This window comes from Amblyomma mixtum, chromosome 8, assembly GCF_055824585.1.
Source record: "Amblyomma mixtum isolate Tamu chromosome 8, ASM5582458v1, whole genome shotgun sequence".
In the NCBI taxonomy this organism is placed as follows: domain Eukaryota; kingdom Metazoa; phylum Arthropoda; class Arachnida; order Ixodida; family Ixodidae; genus Amblyomma; species Amblyomma mixtum.
In genome coordinates, this window is record NC_143019.1 from 139,737,217 (window position 1) to 139,744,067 (window position 6,851).

Here is a 6,851-nt window from a genome sequence, read left to right on the forward strand (position 1 = left end):
TTGTCTTTGTTATGTTTTGATCTTAGTTTGTTGTGCTTAGCTCTATGCATGCCTGATCTCTGTTTCGTTGTCAATATATCCGCTGTTTTTCTAGTTTCTGTTACTTATGGAAACTTTGTACCATTGCCAAGTGCCACTTTGTTTTGTATTTTTTTACATGGGGAGGGCAGGCCTCTGTCAGGCGCTACTAGGCGCCTTTAGCTTGCTCTCCCTTGTTTGCAGTATCTGTACTGGCCAAACAAAACCAATAAATGAAATGAAATGAAACATCCTTTCCCTCTGCCCGGCGGACCCTCCCCCGCTGGACCTAGAGAACCTCAAGACCTGGGAGGACTGGGAGACCCTGCTGCGCTCGGAGGACCCGGCCGTGCAGACCATCGCCACCGGCCGTGCTGCCAGTGTTATGGACCGCAGGAACATAAACACTTGAGTGCAGTGGGGTCGTGCGGGGACCCTGGGGCGTGCCCCGAATTCCTGTGTAAATAAAGTTTTTTCTCTCTCTCTCTCTCTTAATGCGGCATCATTGCTTAGCTCGGTAATCGAAAACCTCGCCGTCATCAGAAAGCAGTCATCAGAAAGCACGCATGTCTTGCCACATCTACGCGGCCCGGGAAGCACATCATCACCCCTCCTGAAACAATAGGTCATCACAATGCAAGCAAGGACAGATCGAGAAAGGAAAGTCGACTTTCGCGGGGAGTGGAAACAGGTTTGGAGGCACCCCTCCTCCTCCTTCCTGCTGTGGCTGTACAATATCCTCTCAGATGGATAACAAAGCAGATTGCGCTCAATATGGGCTGGCTGGACCCCTAACTCGTGTGCACTGTGCAAGGGGTCAGCATCCCAACAGACTTGATGTGGTACACGGTGGCGTGTCGGCCCATTTAGTGTCACTTTCAACGAAGGAGATTCGCCTAAAGTGTCACACAAGTGGGCTGCAGGCATTGACAACGTTGTGTCAGAAACGCGCCCCTGAATCCATAGGCCTTCGGCGTTCACTGTGTTCAGTGGCGTCGGCGTTGACAACGTTTTCACTCCGATCATTTTAAGAAAAGGAAGTGCGCATAACTGGCTCCCTGGGTCAGTGGACACCTGAATCGCGCTTATAGGTACGTGGGGTGATGAGAGAGAGATGCATGCTGTATGCGTTAGCGCTGACAACGGTGAGCGAACTCTCGCGATCAACCATTAACTGCCACTAGCCAAGGTGGGACTTTTATGTACACATAAAGACAAACAGGAATTTCTTACCTCTTATGAGGGAGAACATCCCGTTCCTCTCGCTCGTAACGCCACCCACAGCTGTGACAACCTCACGAAATGCACAGATTTCGTCTTTCAAAACCAGGCTTTGGTGCAGAAAGTCAAGAATATATCCATCTATTCCTCCGAGCACAAATCTGCCTTCATGACAATCAAGAACTGTTAGTGCAGTGTTTCTTGAAGAAGGAATATGTCTGAAAAATAAAAAGTTGTCTGTAATTTTACATACAGGTCTTGGTCGAATTATTTGCCTCAATCTATCGAAAAGCTGAAACAGCTGATGAGCTGCGCTCAAATATCGCATTAGAAAGTAACGTAATCGTCGGCAATTTTTCCTTCTTTCGCTTCTTCTCTCCCATTGACTTCAGTCCGAGAGATGAGGAGGCCGCGTTGATGTCTCCCTCGCGCGGGTCGGTGGCCGTGGTGGTGACAACTTTTTAATACACTTAAGGAGAGTTTGCAGGCCAAAAATGTCCCTTTACATAGGTGGAGTCCTTAGTCCGGGACCCCGCTGGACGAGGCCGCTACTCGCGCTCGTTGGACTAGAGCCCTTTGAGACTCCAGCCCCGAGCAGTTGAGCAGGGCTGCCTCCCATGCCTCTCGGGAAGGCGAAGGATTGGGGGAAGTGAAGGATTCTTCTGACAGGCCCAAACCATGTGGAAGATATCGGATAATTCCCCACTGTGAGGGCAGCGTCCATCAATTTTGGGGTCGAAATGTTTCGCTATTGCAGAACACAACACAGTGTTGGTCTGCAGGCGCCTCAGAGTACGCTCATCGGCTTTACTCAGGCCCTTAGCAGGGACTGGGAAAAGCCGATGGCGTTCGCAGTAGTCGTTTAGAATTTCCCTGAACCGCAGAAGCGTCGCACAATCTCTGAGCCGGAAGAGCCCGGGTGAGGTGCCCGGTAGGTAAGCGCTCGGGCAGCCGCGTCCGCAGCCTCATTACCTCTAACGCCCTGATGGCCCGGAGTCCAAACTATGCGTTTTGGCGAAGGGTCCGATTCCCTCACTGCGCACTTTAATATACAGTAGGCTAAAGGTGAAACCTCGCCAGCCAGGTAGTTTTGACAGGCTCGATGCGAATCTGTCACGATTACCTTCGAATTCGAGTCCGAAGCGGCAAGCGCAATGGCTACCTCCTCGGCCTGCGCTGAATTTCGAGCTCGAAATGAGAGGCCGTTAACGCATTGGTCCTGGTGAACTACTGCGGTCGTGCAGAATCCAGTGGGCGACGGCCCTGCCACGTCAACGTAGTATACACCCTGTTTGGATCCGTGTTGGTGTTCGAGGGCCCGAGCGCGCGCCTCTCGTCTGCCTTCGTGTGTCTGCGTGTCCATGTTGCGCCGGAGTGGAGGGACCCAGAGCTTGTGACGCCATAGCTCCGGAATCCGACACGTATCCTTTGTAGTGCACTCGTGTTGGATGTTCAAGCGGTCTAGCAGGCGGCGCCCGGATGCCGTCTGCGAGAGTCGCGTGTATTGGCTCATGAGGTGGGCCTCCCATAACTCCTGGTAGGAGTTGATCACCCCCAACGCCGACAACTCAGCATTGGAGGTGGCCACTGGGAGGCCCAGTGCTCGCTTTGTAGCCTTTCTAACGATGGCGTCGATTATTTTTTCTTGTTGTTTCGTAGTGCGAAGATAGGGAACAGAGTAGAGGATCCTACTGGTCACGAAAGCATGGGCAAGCCGAAGCGCGTCCCAGCCTCGCAACCCGGCGCGCTTGTTAGAAACGCGATGGATCATGCGTCCGGCCTTGTCGCCTACACGCTTGAGTTTGGCAATAGTGGATTCCGGGCTGAGCCTGTTATGGATGAACAGACCTAGTATGCGGAGGTGCTCGACCTCTCTTATAGGACCTCCCGTCAGAGAGATCTGCAAACTCGTGTTGTCTTTAGGATTGGATCTGTTGTGCAGAAGTTCCGATTTTTCGAGAGCACATTGGAGGCCACAGCCGATAGCATAGCTATCGATTATGGTGGCGGCCCGCTGAAGGCTGTCCTCCATTTCCCCAAGGCTCCCTTCGGTAGTCCAAATTGTTATCTCATCCGCGTAGAGTGCGTGATGGATGCCTTCCACCTGGGCCAATTGGTGTGGAAGCTGCATCATGGCAATGTTGAAAAGAAGCGGCGATAAGACCGCCCCTTGGGGTGTACCCCGTGTACCCATTTTGTATGGTCCGTATTCGTCGTCCTCAATCTTGAGGAAGGCCTGACGCTTCGAGAGAAAGTCTCGTACATATGTGAATGCCTTGCGCCCACAATCGGTGGTGCTTAAGTTAGCAAAGATGCTGCCATGACGAACGTTTTCAAAGGCCCCCTTCAGATCGAGGGCAAGGATGGCCTTGTCGTTGTGGCGCTAGGCAGTGGGTCGTGTTATGTAGCCGTGTAACTGGAGGAGGACGTCCTGCGCAGAAACATGCGGTCGGAATCCGAACATAGTGTCTGCAAAAAGGCCCTTGGTCTCTATGTGTGGACAGAGGCGATCCCTAGCCATCGTCTCCATAAGCTTGCCCACACAAGAGGTTAGTGAGATGGGCCTCAGGTTGTCGGTATTCACTGGCTTGCCTGGCTTAGGGATGAAAGTGACCAAGGAGATCTTCCATTCGGGATGGAGTGGACGCCCGTTCGAAATCTGGTTAATGTACACTAGCAGGTAGAGGTAGGCCGAATCGGGGAGGTTCGCCAACAGTTTGACTGTTATGAGATCCCGACCCGGAGCCGTACCTCGCCGCATTTTAACTAAAGCCGCCTTAAGGTCGTGTAACTCAAAAGGGGCATCAATGTTGGGATTCGGCTTTCCCGCGTACTCGTACTCGGGCCAAACTGGGTCCTCTATGCGGCAGAGATATCTGTCGCACAGGGTGTCCGCGAGTTGAGCCGTCGTACCTTGGTACCCGTGCAAAGCCCGCCGGAGCTGTCTTTGCGTCTCCCCTCTCGTTTGAGCGGGGTCGATGAGACTGCGAAAGAAGCGCCATGTTCCTCTCGAGCTCATCTGGCGCGCTGCCGAATCACACTTCTCTATCCAGTTTGAATCGGTGAGCTGGGCAGCATACGCCGCAGCCTGCTCCGTCAGGTCGACAAGCTTTTGCTTCTTCCACCGTTTGGTAAGACTCTGGAGCGCCTCCCACAAGTGCAGGAGGTGACTGTCCACTGCAGGGATATCTTCGGTGGTCTGAAGTGTCGTGACGTGTTGTCTTCGTATTGTATCTAATTGTTTCGCCCACTCCGCATATCCGCCGGAAAAGAGCACGGGAGGTATCTCTTGTGTTCGAAACTTATGCCAATTGGTCAATTTAGCGTGGCCCCACTTTCTGCGAGCCGTCTTCGCCAGAAGAGTAACCCGGAGAAGGCAGTGATCGCTACCAATAGTCTCTCCCAGGTTCTCCCAGGTAGCGTCTCTGGTGTTAACGAGAGTCAGGTCAGAGCATGCGTCCGCGTAGCTGAGTTGCCCACACGTGTGGGACAACACGGATCCGTGAGGAGTGTTGTGGTGTTCTTCCGTGCAAGCAAGAACGGGGTGTGTCAAAGGGGCGTGTCCCAGTAGCGCGCGTGTTGCTATCAGTAGGTGCGCAGCCACTACACTCCCCCGTTCTTATTTTCATTCGAGTACGTGAAAATTAAGCACAAAAACATCGTAGCTCATGGCACATAGCGATCTGGAGGGCGTCGGTGCCTCTCAGGATAACGGCGCTCTGTCGTGGCTGGCAGAGGAGGTGAATCTTACTGCACCGCCGTCGTCGCTGGATGCGGCTGCTCGGACTTATGCTGTTCAGGCGCCGAACTCGAGTCCATGCTCATAGCCTGAATGATATGGTTATGGTGACGGTTCCAAACACACTTTGAGTGGTTTCCACTCGCAGTCTGTACGATACAGATCCAGTTCTTGCCACCGCAGTCGCAGGTAACCACTTTTCACCGCGTCTGAAATTTCGCACCAGAACACTATCACCCACAGCAAATGCACGTGTACGCTGCCTTCCACGCACTGTCTGGACGAACTACCTTGTCGCAACATTCCGCTGCAGCGATGGCTTGACTGCGTCCAGTCGGGTGCGCAGCTGCCGCCGTAGCAAAAGAGTGGCCGGCGCCTCGCCCGTGGTCGTGTGTGGAGTGTTCCTGTAAGACAACAAAAACTCCCCCAACGCTGTGCTTAAGTTTGCGGCGGTACTTTTACGTAATGCCGCTTTCAATGTTTGGACAAATCGTTCAGCATGTCTATTACTGCTGGGATGGTAGGCTGATGTGCGCACATGCCGCGTGCCAGTGCTTTTAAGGTAATTTGAAAAAGCAGCCGGTATGAATGGCGGGCCATTGTCGGACACCACCACTTCAGGATAACCAAACCTGCGGAAGATTTCGTGTAGCCGGTTTACAGTGCTTTCTGCGGACGTGTCACGCATTTGGCACACCTCAGGCCACTTGGAGTGAGCGTCGACCACAACCAAGAACATGACACCCTTGAAAGGTCCTGCAAAATCGATGTGCAGACATTCCCTTGTGCAGACGTTCACGTGTGCAGACGTGTCTTTGTCTGCCATCCGGAAAAGCTTTATTCAGCAATCTGTGCTACAGTGTTGCGAAGCGTCTGGGTGTACTATGCCACTCTGTGTAATAACCTCACTGTCTTTTATTATAATTATTACTGCCAATTGCTAGATATCTTTTTCCTATAATACATTGTTCTTCATAAGCGCACTTGTATCCACTTTTCAACAGTGTTTTTTTTTTCTCTTTTTGCCTCGTGCCAACTGCTGACTTGTAAGGATGGTGAGGCCCGTCAAGCGGTGTATCATTCACTGCTTTTTTCTCACCATCCCCAGTTTGCATGTACAAACTGAAATAAAGATTTGATTGGATTGGTCTGGTTGGCCATGCCCACGGGTGCAAAGGAGCAGGGCAGGACATTGTGCGCTGCGTTAGACAGGGATTGTACGAACGCACATGATATTCAATGTCGCGATCGATTCCTGGCCACCACACGTAGCTGCGTGCTAGTTATTTCATTCTAACAATGCCAGGGTGTCCCTGGTGCAATTCTTCGAGCATTTGAGGCTGGTATTTTCGAGGAATAACGACACGCATTCCAAGAACGAGGCATCCTATTTGCGCAGAAAGTTCGAAGCGCCTGTGAAAGAATGGCTTCATTTCTTCACTCACGACGCGCTCAGGCCAGCCGTTCACTACGTGCTGCCTGACTTGTCTTAGAAGGGAATCTCGGCTCGTTTCACGTGCCACCTCACGATAGTCAATTGGCAGGGACTGCATGCGTAGGAGATAAAATTGCTCATCCGAGCGTTCTTCGCTGTCACTTCAAAGGCAAACGAGATAAGCAATCTGCGTCGGCGTTTTGAGACGGCGGTTTGTAGGTACTTCAAGCTAAAATTGTAAGCAGAAAGAAGTACAGCCCACCGTTGTATTCTAGCTGCGGCAATGGCTGGGATTCCCGTCTTGGGACCGAAAATTGTCTGCAAGGGCTTGTGGTCCGTAACAAGAACAAACGAACAGCCAAAAAGGTAGTAGTGGAAACGCTTGACGCCAAAAACTAGAGCAAGTGCCTCTTTTTCCAACTGGCTATCATTTACCTC

The 6,851-nt window shown here is 52.1% G+C and overlaps 1 pseudogene; it reads right to left on the minus strand.

Moving 5' to 3' along the window:
• Positions 1-1,718: 1,718 nt before the first annotated feature.
• LOC149334627 (uncharacterized) lies at positions 1,719-4,000 on the minus strand (annotated as a pseudogene).
• Between the last annotated feature and the right edge of the window lie 2,851 nt (positions 4,001-6,851).